We start from the raw sequence: 13454 nt of genomic DNA on the forward strand, positions 1-13454 counted from the left end.
ACTTCAGCTCAGGTCCTGCTCTCACGGTTCAGGGGTTCAAGCCCTGTGTCAGGCTCAGGGCTGACAGCTCGGAGCCTGGAGCCTGCTTCGGATTCTGTCTCTGTCTCTCTCTCTGTCCCTCCCTCTGTTCACACCCTCTGTCTCTCTGAAAATCAATCAATCAATCAATCAATCAATCAATCAAAAAAATTGTTATGAGGGGAACACCTGGGTGGCTCAGTTGGTTGAGCACCTGACTTGATTTTGGCTCAGGTCATGATCTCACCATTGTAAGATTGAGCTCTGCATTGGGCTCCAAGCTAAGCACGGAGCCTGCTTGGGATTCTCTCTCTCCCTCTCTCTCTCTCCTCCTCCCCTGCTCATGCTCTCTATCTTTCTCAAAATAAGTTAATAAATATTTAAAATAGTTGTTATGGGGACGCCTGGCTGGCTCACCGAGTAGAACCTGCAACTCTTGGTCTCAGGGTGGTGAGTTGAAGACCCATGTTGGGTGTGGAGCCTACTTTTAAAAAAAGGGGGAGGGCGCCTGGGTGGTTCAGTTGATTAAGCATCCGACTTGGGCTCAGGTCATGATCTCCCAGTCCATGAGTTTGAGCCCCATGTCGCGTTGTGCACTGACAGCCCGGAGCCTGCTTCAGATTCTGTGTCTCCCTCTCTCTCTGCCCCTCCCTGACTCATTCTCTCTCTCTCTCTCTCTCTCTCTCTCTCTCTCTCTCTCTCTCTCAAAAATAAATAAACATTAAAGAGAGAGAGAGAGAGAGAGAGAGAGAGGTCCTGGTGGCTCAGTTGGTTAAGCACCCAACTTCAGCTCAGGTCATGAACTCATGGTTTGTGGGTTCAAGCCCCGCATCAGGCTCTCTGCTGTCAGCACAGAGCCCCCTTCAGATCCTCTGTCTCCCCTACTCTTTGCCCCTCCCCTGCTGCGTGGAGGGCTCTCTCTCTTCCTCTCAAAAATAAGTAAACATTTAAAGAGAGAGAGAGAGATAAAAAAAATAAGAAATTGTTACAGACAGAGGCCCCTGGGTGGCTCAGTTGGTTAAGCGTCCAACGCTTGATTTTGGCTCGGGTCGTGATCTCACACTTCAGGAGTTCAAGCCCCATATTGGGCTCTGCACTGACATCACGGACCCTGCTTGGTATTCTCTGTCTCCCTCTCTCTCTGCCTCTCTCTCTGTCTCTCTCTCTCAAAAATAAATAAATAAACTGAAAACAGTTGTTCTAGATAAAATGTTGTGTTCCCTTACAATTCATTTGTTGAAGCCCTAACCCCTGCAGTGTGATCAGTGTGTTGGTACTTGGGGTTGGGGGCTTTCCCGGGTGATTAGGTTGTGAAGCATTGGTGCTCTTATAAAAAGAGATACACAGAGACACACGTGAGGAGGAAGGGAGGAAGTGGTTGCCTACAAGCCAGGAAGAGAGGTCTCCCCAGGAACCGAATTCACCAGCATCTTGATCTTGGACTTCCAGCCTCCAGAACTGTGAGAAATAAAGATCTGTTGTTTAAGCCACTCATCCTGTGCCATTTTGTTATGGCAGCCAAAGATGATGACTACAGCATGCTGAAGTGTAATCAACGTGCCACAATCTGGTATGTTTCAAGGGCACAAGGTAATTGACATTGATACATATACATATACACACACACACACGCCTGTGAGACTATCACCATAATCTGGGTAATGGACGTATCTGTCACACCCAAAACGTTCCTTGTGCTTCTTGGGAACCCTTCTCACTGGCTCTTCCCACTTTTCCCACGTACTCAGGACCTGTTTTCTATCGCTACAGGTTACATTGCTTTTTCTAGAATTTTGTATCACTGGAATCACATAGAATAAATTTTTGGGGGGGGGTGGTCTGGCTTCTTTCACTCAGCATGATTACTTTGAGATTCATCCTTGTTGGAGCGTGTATCAGTAATTTATTTTTTTATTTAATTTGTAGGCTCCAAACCCAGGATGGAGCCCAACGCAGGGCCTGAACTCAGGACCCTGAGATCAAGACCTGAGCTGAGATCAAGAGCTGGACGCTTAACCAACTGAGCCACCCAGATGCCCCTGTAGTGTATTTATTTTTAATGCTAATGCGAATAAAGCACAATATCATTATCCGTTCATCTGTTGAAGGACATGTGGGTTATTTCCCACTAAATAAAGTTGCTATGGACATTCATGTACAAGTTCTTGATTGGATAACGCTTTCATTTCTTTCGGGGGAGTTTTTTTAAGATTTTATTTTTAAATAATGTGGGGCTCTACTGACTGAGCCAGCCAGGTGCCCCAGGGAATTTATTTTAATTTCAAATTAGAATTTGAATTTCCGTAGAACTCCTGTTCCTTATCTGCTCAGTTCCCCTCCCTACCACATACAATCACTGTCAGCATCAACATTTCATACTCTATCTTTCTTGTGTTTATTTAGACAGATATAAGCAACACCTCCAAGCCCTTTTTACACAGAAGATAGTACATTGCATGCACTGTTTTGTATCTTATTTGTTTTCCTTTATTTATTTATTTTTATTTTTATTTATTTAAATGCTTATTGATTTTTGAGAGAAAGATACAGAGCATGAGCGGGGGAGGAGCAGAGAGAGAGGGAGACACAGAATCCCAGGCTCTGAGTCGTCAGCACACAGCCCAATGGGGGGCTTGAACTCACAAACTGTGAGATTGTGACCTGAGCCAAAGTCGGACACCCAACCGACTGAGCCACCCATGTGCCCCCAAAATAAAACCTTTTAAAAGAGAGAGAGAGAAAGAGAATTAAAACACATTTCAGAAGGCCTTGGGGGAGGAGTTAAGATGGGCTAGAAGTAGGGGGACCCTGGGCTTTTCGTGTCCCCCAAACACAACTGTATTGGGGTCAGATCACTTGGAACACCCAGGAAATTGATCTTAGGACCAGCAGAAGGTTCTCCACAGTTAGAGGGTGATGGCATGGCAGGTATGGGGCTTATTCTAACAAGGAATCAAAGCACACCCAGGTAAAGGTCCAAACACTCCCCGCTCCAAGCAAGGAGGAGCTGCGCAGAGGACCGACCAGTGGGAAAGAACAGCCAAAACACAACAGCACAGCGCACACAGCACAGAGCAGAAACACTTCCTGGAGTGTTTGGCCCCCTTCCTGGACAGTGTATGGCCCAATGACCCCCTTTTTAAAAACTTTAAATTCAAGTTTAAGCTTTTTTTCAGCAAGAGACAGAGCAGGTGAACAGAGGAGAGGGACAGAGGGAGAGAGAGAGAGAGAGGGAGAGAGAATCCCAAGTAGGCTCCACACCCAGAGAGGAGCCCGATGCGGGGCTCAATCCCATGACCCTGAGCTGGTGACCTGAGCCAAATTCAAGAGACAGACGGTTAACCAGCTGAGCCACCCGGATGCCCCGACCCCTTTTTGATATAGTGCTACTCTCAGGTACGGGAAACATAACAAGCTTTCAAAACATGCAAAAGACAGAAACTTAGCCAAAATGACAAGACCGAAGAATTCTCCCCAAAAGAAAAGTCAAGAGGAAATTACTGCCAGGGACTTGCTCAAAACAGCCATAAGCAATAAACCTGAACAGGAATTTAGAACACTCGTAAGACTATTAGGTGAGCTTGAAAAAAAGCGTACAAGACACCAGAGAAACCCTTGCGGCAAAGATCAAAGGCCCAAAAACTAGTCGGGATGAAATAAAAAAGAAGTGTTGTAACTGAGGTGTAAAAACGACTGGACACAGTCAGAACAAGGATTGAAGAAACAGGGGAGAGAATATGTGATATAGAAGATGAAATTATGGAAAATAATGAAGCCGAAAAGAAGAGGGAAAGAAAGCTGTTCAATTGTGAAGGTAGACCTGGGGAACTTAGTGATTCCATAAAATGGAACAATATCAATATCATAGGAGTCCCAGAAAAATAGCAGGAAAAGGGGGCAGAAAAGTTATTTGGACAAATTATAGCTGAGAACTTCCCCAATCTGGGGAAGGAAACAGGCATTCAAGTACAAGAGGGACAGAGAACTCCCTTCATAATCAACAAAACCAGGCTAATACCACAACATATCACAGTGAAACTTGAAAAATACAAAGATAAAGGCAAAAATGGAAAGCAGCTAGGGACAAAAGGTCCTTAACCTACACGGGTAGACACATAAGGTTATCAGCAGACCTGTCCACTGAAACTTGGCAGGCCAGAAGGGAGAGGCAGGAAATATTCAACATGCTGAATGGGAAAAATATGCAGCCAAGAAATCTTTATCCAGCAAGGCTGTCATTCAGAATAGAAGGAGAGATAAAGAGTTTCCCAGAAAAAACAAAAACGAAAGGAGTTCATGACCAGTAAACTAGCCCTGCAAGAAATTGTAAGGGGAACTCTGAGTGGAGGGGGAGAAAAAAACAACAACAACACCAAAGCAATAAGACTAGAAAGGACCAGAGAACATCATCAGAAACACCAACTGTACGGGTAACACAAATTAATATTTTTTAATAATCACTCTACATGTAAATGGACTAAATGCTCCAGTCAAAAGACAGAAAGTGTAAGAATGGATAAAAAACAAGATCCATCTATATACTGCCTACAAGAGACTTATTTTAGACCTAAAGACACCTGCAGGGGCGCCTGGGTGGCTCAGTTGGTTGAGCGTCCGACTTTGGCCCAGGTCACGATCTCATGGTTCATGACAGCTCAGAGCCTGGATCCTGCTTCCCATTCTTCTCCCTCCCTCTCTGCCCCTCCCCTGCTCACACTCGGTCTCTCTCTCTCAAAAACGAATAAATGTTAAAAAAAAAAATTAGGGGCGCCCGGGTGGCTGAGTCAGTTGAGCGTCCGACTTCGGCTCAGGTCACGATCTCGCGGTTCGTGAGTTGAAGCCCCGCGTCGGGCTCTGTGCTGACAGATCAGAGCCTAGAGCCTGCTTCAGAATCTGTGTCCCCCCCACCCGTCTCTCCGCCGCACCCCTGCTTGTGCTCTGTCTCTCTCTGTCTTTCAAAAATGAATAAATATTAACAAAAAATGTTTTAAATAATAAAAAAAATTAAAAAGACACCTGCCGACTGAAAGTGAGGTGATGGAGAACCATCTATCACACTAGTGGACATCAAAATGAAGCTGGAATAGCCATACTTATATCAAACAAACTAGATTTTAAAACAAAGACTGTAACAAGAGATGAAAAAGGGCATTATATCATAATTAAGGGGTCTACCCATCAAAAAGATCTAACAACAGTAAATATTTATGCCTCCAATTTGAAAGCACCCAAATATAAACCATATGATCCTGTCAATAGATGCAGAAAAAGCATTTAACAAAATACAGTATCCATTCTTTAAAAAAAATTTTTTTTAATGTTTATTTATTTTTGAGAGAGAGGGAGAGACAGAGCGTGAGCAGGGGAGGGGCAGACAGAGAGGGAGACACAGAATCTGAAGCAGGTTCCAGACTCTGAGCTGTCAGCACAGAGCCCAACGCAGGGCTCAAACTCACAAACCGCGAGATCATGACCTGAGCTGAAGTTGGATGCTCAGCCGACTGAGCCACCCAGGTGCCCCCAATATCCATTCTTTTTTTTTTTTTAATTTTTTTTCAACGTTTATTTATTTTTGGGACAGAGAGAGACAGAGCATGAACGGGGGAGGGGCAGAGAGAGAGGGAGACACAGAATCAGAAACAGGCTCCAGGCTCCGAGCCATCAGCCCAGAGCCTGACGTGGGGCTCGAACTCACGGACCGCGAGACCGTGACCTGGCTGAAGTCGGACGCTTAACTGACTGCGCCACCCAGGCGCCCCCCCAATATCCATTCTTGATAAAAACCCTCAACAAAGTAGGGATAGAGGGAACATATCTCAACATCATAAAGGCCATATATAAGACATACAGCTAATATCATCCTCAATAGGGAAAAACTGAGAGCCTTTCCCCTATGGCCAGTGATGACATAGGTGACATAAGTCAGAAAAGACAGTGATGTCCACTCCCACCATGACTATTTAACATAGTACTGGAAGTCTTGGCCTCAGCATTCAGACAACAAAAAGAAATGAAGGGTGTACAGATTGTCAAGGAAGAAGTCAAGCTTTCACTATTTGCAGATGACATGATACTCTATGTAGAAAACCCCAAAGACTCCACCAAGAAATTGCTAGAATTAACACCTGAATTCAGAAAAGTCACAGGATATAAAATCAATTTCCAGAAATCTATTGCATTTCTATACACCAATAACGAAGCAGCAGAAAGAGAAATCAAGGAAATGATTCCATTTACAATTGCACTAAAACCAATAAGATACTTTAGTAATAAACCTAACTAAAGGGGTAAAGGATCTGCACTCTGAAAACTATAGAACACTTGTGAAAGAAACTGAAGAGGACACAAAGAAGTGGAAAAGCATTCCATGTTCATGGATTGGAAGACCAAACATTGTGAAAGTGTCTATACTACCCAAAGCAATCTACACATTTAATGCAATCCAAAGCAATCTACACATTTAATGCAATCCTTATCAAAATACCACAAGCATTTTTCACAGAGCTAAAACAAACAACCCTAAAATTTGTATGGAACCACAAAAGACCTCAAATAGAAAATGCAATCCTGAAAAAGAAAAACAAAACTGGAGGCATCACGATTCTGGGTTTCAAGCTATATTACAGAGCTGTAGCCATGAAGACGGTATGGCTCTGGCACAAAAACAGATACAGAGATCAGTGAAACAGAATAGAAAACCCAGAAATTTACCCACAACTATATGGCCAACTAATCTTTGATAAAGCGGGAAAGAATATCCAATGGAAAAAAGTCTCTTCAACAGTGTTGGAAAAACTGGACAGTGACATGCAGAAGAATGAAACTGGACCACGCTCTTACACCATACACAAAAATAAATTCAAAATGGATGGAAGACCTAAAGGTGAGACAGGAAACCATCAAAGTCATAGAGAAGAACACAGGCAGCAGCAACCCCGTTGACCTTGGCTGCAGCAACTTCTTACTAGACACATCGCCCAAGGCAAGGGAAACAAAACCAAACGTGAAGTATTGGGACCTCATCAAGATAAAATGATTCTGCACTGCAAAGGAAACAATCAACAAAACTAAAAGGCAACTGATGGAATGGGAAAAGATATTTGCAAATGACATATCGGATAAAGGGTTAGTATCCAACATCCATAAAGAACTCATCAAACTCAATACCCAAAAAACAAACAACCCAGTTAAGAAATGGGCAGAAGACATGAATAGGCACTTTTCCAAAGAAGACATCCAGATGGCCAACAGACACATGAAAAGATGCTCAACATCACACATTATCAGGGAAATACAAACCAAAACCATGTTGAGTTACCACCTCACACCTGTCAGAATGGCTAAAATTGGCAACACAAGAAAAAACAGGTGTTGGAGAGGATGCAGAGAAAGAGGAACCCTCCTGCACTGCTGGTGGGAATGCAAACTGGTGTAGCCATTCTGGAAAACAACATGGAGGTTCCTCAAAAAACTAAAAATAGAACTAGCCTACGACCCAGCAATTGCACTATTAGGTATTTACCCAAAGGATATAAAAATACTCATTGGAAGGGGCACATGCACCCTGATGTTTATAGCATCATTATCAACAATAGCCAAACTATGGAGAGAGCCCAAATGTTTAACATCCATCAACTAATGAATGGATAAAGATGTGGTGTATATGTATGTATAATGGAATATTACTAGGTGATCAAAAAGAATGACCATTTTCAATCACGTGGATGGAGCTAGAATCTACTATGCTAAGTGAAATAAGTCAGCTAGAGAAAGACAAATACCATATGATTTCACTTGTATGTGGAATTTAAGAAGCAAAACAGGAACATATGGGAAGTGGGGAAGAGAAGGGAGGGAAATGAACCATGAGAGACTCTTAACAATGGAGAACAAACTGAGGGTTGACAGAGGGAGATGGATGGGGGATGGGCTAGGTGGGGAATGGGTATTAAGGAGAGAGACAGAGTGTGAGCAGGGCAGAGAGAGAGGCAGACACAGAATCCGAAGCAGGCTCCAGGCTCTGAGCTGTCAGCACAGAGCCCGACGCGGGGCTCGAACTCACAAACCGTGAGATCATGACCTGAGCTGAAGTTGGACGCTTAACTGACTGAGCCACTCAGGCGCCCCTGAATTCTACTACTGAAACCAATATTGCACTGTATGTTAACTAACATTTAAATTAAAAAAAAAAAACCAACAACCACATTTCAACACAATGCAACATATAGATGTTTGGGGATCCTGATTCACAGCGTCTCTAAAATAATAAAACAAAACATAACAAAACAAATGATGACATTTATGAGACAATTAAAAATTTGAACATTTACTGGACATTTGATAATATTAAGGTTTTAAGTTATAATAATGCTATTATGGATATTTAAAAAAGAAATAGTCTGTATCTCCTAGAATGCATATTCAAATATTTACAGATGATGGGAAGTCTGGGATTTGATTCAAAATAATCTAATAGGGGGGCGCCTGGGTGGCTCAGTCGGTTGGGCGTCCAACTTCGGCTCAGGTCACGATCTCACGTGAGTTCGAGCCCCGTGTCGGGCTCTGTGCTGACTGCTCAGAGCCTGGAACCTGTTTCAGATTCTGTGTCTCCCTCTCTCTGACCCTCCCCCGTTCATGCTCTGTCTCTCTCTGTCTCAAAAATAAATAAACGTTAGGGGCGCCTGGAGGGTCAGTTGGTTGAGCATCCGACTTTGGCTCAGGTCATGATCTCGCGGTCCATGAGTTCGAGCCCCGTGTCGGGCTCTGTGCTGACAGCTCGGAGCTTGGAGCCTGTTTCACATTCTGTGTCTCCCTCTCTCTCTCTGACCCTCCCCTGTTCATGCTCTGTCTCTCTCTGTCTCAAAAATAAATAAACATTAAAAAAAATTTTTAAAAATAAATAAACGTTAAAAAAAATTAACAAAACAAAACAAAACAAGACAAAATAATCCAATAGGGGAGGACATGGGAAAATGAAAGTAGATGAAAAAGATTGAGGGGCACCTGGGTGACTCAGTCAGTTAAGCGTCTGACTCTTGATCTCGGCTCAGGTCATGATCTCACAGTTTGTGAGTTCGAGCACCACGTCCGGCTCTGTGCTGATGTTACCCACCGAGCCTGCTTGGGATTCTGTCTCTCCTTCTCTCTGCTCCTCCCCCGCTTGTGTGGGCGGCCTCTCTCTCTCTAAAACTAAATAAATAAACTTAAAAACAAAAACATTTCTAAAAAATAAACATTTATCAAGAAAAGAAGAAAGATTGAGTTCATAATTGGCTGTTTATGTGATACTTTTTTTTTCATTGTTCGAGAAGATATGTATCAGAAAATTTACCACTTTATGTGGGCAGTTGGTGGAATTAAGTATACCTCTCTATTTCTTTTTGTTTGTTTTAAATTCTCCAAAACAAAAGTTAAAAGAAAAATTTTGAGTAAGCAACTGGTGATCAAAGTAAAATGTGCTGGGAGATCTGATTTCGAGCTCCCAGGAGGGCCAGTGGCGCAATTTTAATTTCTTTCTTTAGTTTCTTAAATATCTACAACGAATATGTTAATTTTTAGAGATTACTCTCTCTCTCTTTTTTTTTAATGTTTTTATTTATTTTTGAGACAGAGACAGAGCATGAACAGGGGACGGGCAGAGAGAGAGGGAGACACTGCATCTGAAGCAGGCTCCAGGCTCCGAGCTGTCAGCACAGAGCCCGATGCGGGGCTCCAACTCACAGACTGTGAGATCATGACCTGAGCTGAAGTCGGACGCTCAACCGACTGAGCCACCCAGGCGCCCCGATTACTCTCTTTTTTTAATGTCTTTATTTTTGAGAGAGAGAGAGAGAGAGAGAGAGAGAGAGAGAGAGAGAGAGAAACAGGATAAGTGGGGGAGGGGCGGGGGGGAGGTACACAGAATCTGAAGCAGGCACCAATGCGGGGCTCGAACTCACAAACCGCGAAATCATGACCTGAGCCGAAGCTGGGCATTTAACCGACTCCACCCAGGCGCCCCAAGAGATTCCTTTTTAATTAGCAGTAAGAAAAAGCCAAGTTGGCATTTTTTGCGCCGAAGGAACATTCCTTCCCAGGTACTCCGCGGACAAGCGCCAAGGCCCTGATTTGGCCGGAGGGCAGCGCCCCCTGGTGGCGGATCCGAGAGCAGCCCTTAGACTTCCCTTTCCCGCTACTCCGGACTCCAGGGAGGGAGGGGAGGCGCTCCTGGCGCCCCCTGTGCGCGACTCCGCAGGGCAGCGCGGGCACCCGAGGTGGCCTCTAGGGTGAAAGATTCAGAGAAGCAGCCAAAGGGGTGATGTGGAGACGAAGAGTAGCAACTTTCCCCCTCCCCCTTCCCCTCCTCCTTCTCTCCTCCTTCCCTCATTCTTTTGGGCTGTTCATCAAACATTTACTGGGAAGCTACTGTGTGCCACGCAATGGGTGCAAAGGCCCTAACACAAGGACCTGACCCAATAATTATCTGTGAGAATTATAACATGATAAACAAGGTAACTAAGGGAAATATATAGCACATTACGTGGTGATGCCTACTAAGGAGAAAAGTAAATCCAAAAAGGGAGATATGGAATAGGGGGATGCTTACAATTTTAAATAGAGGGGTAAGTCAAACGGAAATCTGGGGGAAAAGCATTCCAGGCAGAAGGAATAGCCAGTGCAGAGGCCCTGAGGCGGCAATGTGGCTCATGTGTTTGACGAGCATAAACACGGGCCATGGAGACAGAGACACACACACACACACACACACACACACACACACACATATAGATACACATTTCCCCCCCTGAAACTTTTGAGAAATAGTCACAGACATGACACTATCTTATTCCTAAATGTGTCAATTTATATTTCCTGATAAGGAAGACACTCTCTTGGTCCGCCCCGGGGGGCTCAGTTGGTTAAGCGTGTTTGACTTCGGCTCAGGTCATGGTCTCGCGGTTCGTGGGTTCAAGCCCGGAGTTGGGCTCCATGCTGACAGCTCAGAGCCTGGAGCCTGCTTTGGATTCTGTGTCTCCCTCTCTCTCTACACCTCCTCTGTTTGTACTCTGTGTCTCTCTCTCTCTCAAAAATAAATAAACATTAAAAATTTTTAAAAAAAGAGAAATACACTCTCTTACAAAGGGTTCTCTCCTTGTCACTGCTGACTTTGGGGCTGGAGAATTCTTTGCTGTGGGGACTGTCCAGTGCATGGTAGGATTTTTAGCATACCTGGCTTCCACCCACTAGATGTCAGTAGCACACATCTGCCGTGCTAACTAACCCTGCTAACTATCACTAGTCCTGATAACTAACCCTGTCCCCTGGGTAACAGAACTGCCTCCAGTTAAGAACCATTGCTTATATAGCCATGGAACAATGGTCACAATCAGAAAATTTAGTATTGATATACATTGCTAGCTATACTACAGACCTTGTTCAAATTTGATCAATCATTCAATACTATCTTTTATTTATTTTTATTTATTTAAAAAAATTTTTTTTACATTTATTTATTTTTGAGAGACACAGAGAGAAAGAGCACAAGTGGGGGAGAGGCAGAGAGAGAAGGAGACGCAGAATCCGAAGCAGGTTCCAGGCTCTGAGCTGTCAGCACAGAGCCTGACGTGGGGCTCGAACTCACAAGCCGTGGTACCATGACCTGAGCTGAAGTCGGACGCTCAACCGACTGAGCCACCCAGGCGCCCCTCAATACTGTCTTTTAGACCAATTTTCATTTTCTGCTCTCTGGCCCAATCCAGGATCATGTATTGCATTTGGATGCCATGCCTTTTTAATTTCCTTCACCTGGAACATTCTTTCCCCTTTACTTGTCTTTTATGACAGTGACATTTTTGAAGATCATAATCCAATCCTTGTATAGAATGGCCTTGTTGGGTTTGTCTTACTTTTCCTCATGATCAGATGCAGGTTATGCATGTTTGGGAAGAATGCCACCAAAGGATAACGATGTGTCCTCCGTGCATTATATCAGGAGGCGATCGATATTCATTTGCCCCATTAAGGGCCATTTTAACTAAAATGACTTGGTGGGGACCTTGTCTGTCTGTTTCTCATCTGTAGCCTTGTAATTTTTCTCCTTTGTAATCAGTATGTTATGTTATGGACAGATACACTGGAGTTATGCAAAGATCCTGTTTTTCCTAAAACTTTCCATCATTAGTTTCTTGCCTGCATCATTGTCCAGATTGGTTGCTTTTCATTGTTTTAAATAAATACTGAATAAGGACAAAAGGCTGCTTTTAACACGTGTGAAGGTAAGGAGTAACAATGAAACACACATTCGGGTAACGTTCCACCAGGCTGAGGAAGAGACCCAGCCCCATAAGAGAAACTCCAGCACCCCTCTTGCCTGGTGAAAGATACAAGTTGTTCAAACCTGGGGCTGGGGCAGGAGGGCAGCAGGGAAGACTGGGGTGATGGGGTCTTGGATAAGCCAGACATGGATTCCAGAACTATTCCGGCAGTGAAACAAATAGGATGTGGACCAGCTGGATTTGGAGCCTGGAGAGGTGCCTGGAGGTTGAGGCTGGGGAGTGGGTGGAAGGAGATCCTGGTGTTTGAGATTCCCAGTTGGGGCCAGTCTGCCCTCAGGGTTGGGAGTGACTGTTTGGGGGTGGGGGGTGGGTAGGCACAGCCTCTCTGGAGCAGCTGAACATTCCAGACTGGGGCGATGGCGGCTCTGGAGTTTCAGGAGCCCTTGATCTGGCAGAGGGGCCGAAAGTGGCTTCCAATGGGTTCCCGTGAGTTCTGGCATGGCCAGGAGCCCCTCTCTCTTCTCTGGCTCAAGCCTCATCTGGACAGGATGGGACAGAGAAGGGTCACGTTTTCCACCGTGAATGATGTTAGAAACCTGGAAAAAAAACATAACCTTCCAAAGATTATGTTTAACTTTTTGAGGAACTACCAAATCGTTTTCCCACAGTTACGTTCCCACCAGCAATGGATGAGGCTTCCAATTTCTCCATCCTCGCCAACATTTATCTCGGTAATAGCCGTCCTAGTGAGTGGGAGGTGCTATCTCATTGCTGTTTCGATTTGCATTTTCCTAAAGACGAGTGATGGTGAGCATTTTTTCACGTGCTCATACAGCATTGTATCGTACACAGAATTCTCCCCTTATCCACCGGGCAGACATTCCAAGACCCCCTCCACGGACACCAGAAACTGCAGATAGTGTGGAACCCTATATATACTATGTTTTTTCCTGGGCATCTATACCTATGACAAAGTTCGATTTATAAATTAGACACAATAAGAGATTAACAGCAATAATTAATAATAAAATAGAACAATTACAGTGATATACTGTCATAAAAGTCATGTGAATGTGCTCTCTCTCTCTCTCTCTCTCTCTGAAAATACCTCATTGTGCTGTACTCACCCTCCTTCTTGTGACGATGGGAGCTGATAAATTACCTAAGTCACGAGATGAAGTG

This window comes from Felis catus, chromosome A2 (genome assembly GCF_018350175.1).
Source record: "Felis catus isolate Fca126 chromosome A2, F.catus_Fca126_mat1.0, whole genome shotgun sequence".
Lineage (NCBI taxonomy): Eukaryota > Metazoa > Chordata > Mammalia > Carnivora > Felidae > Felis > Felis catus.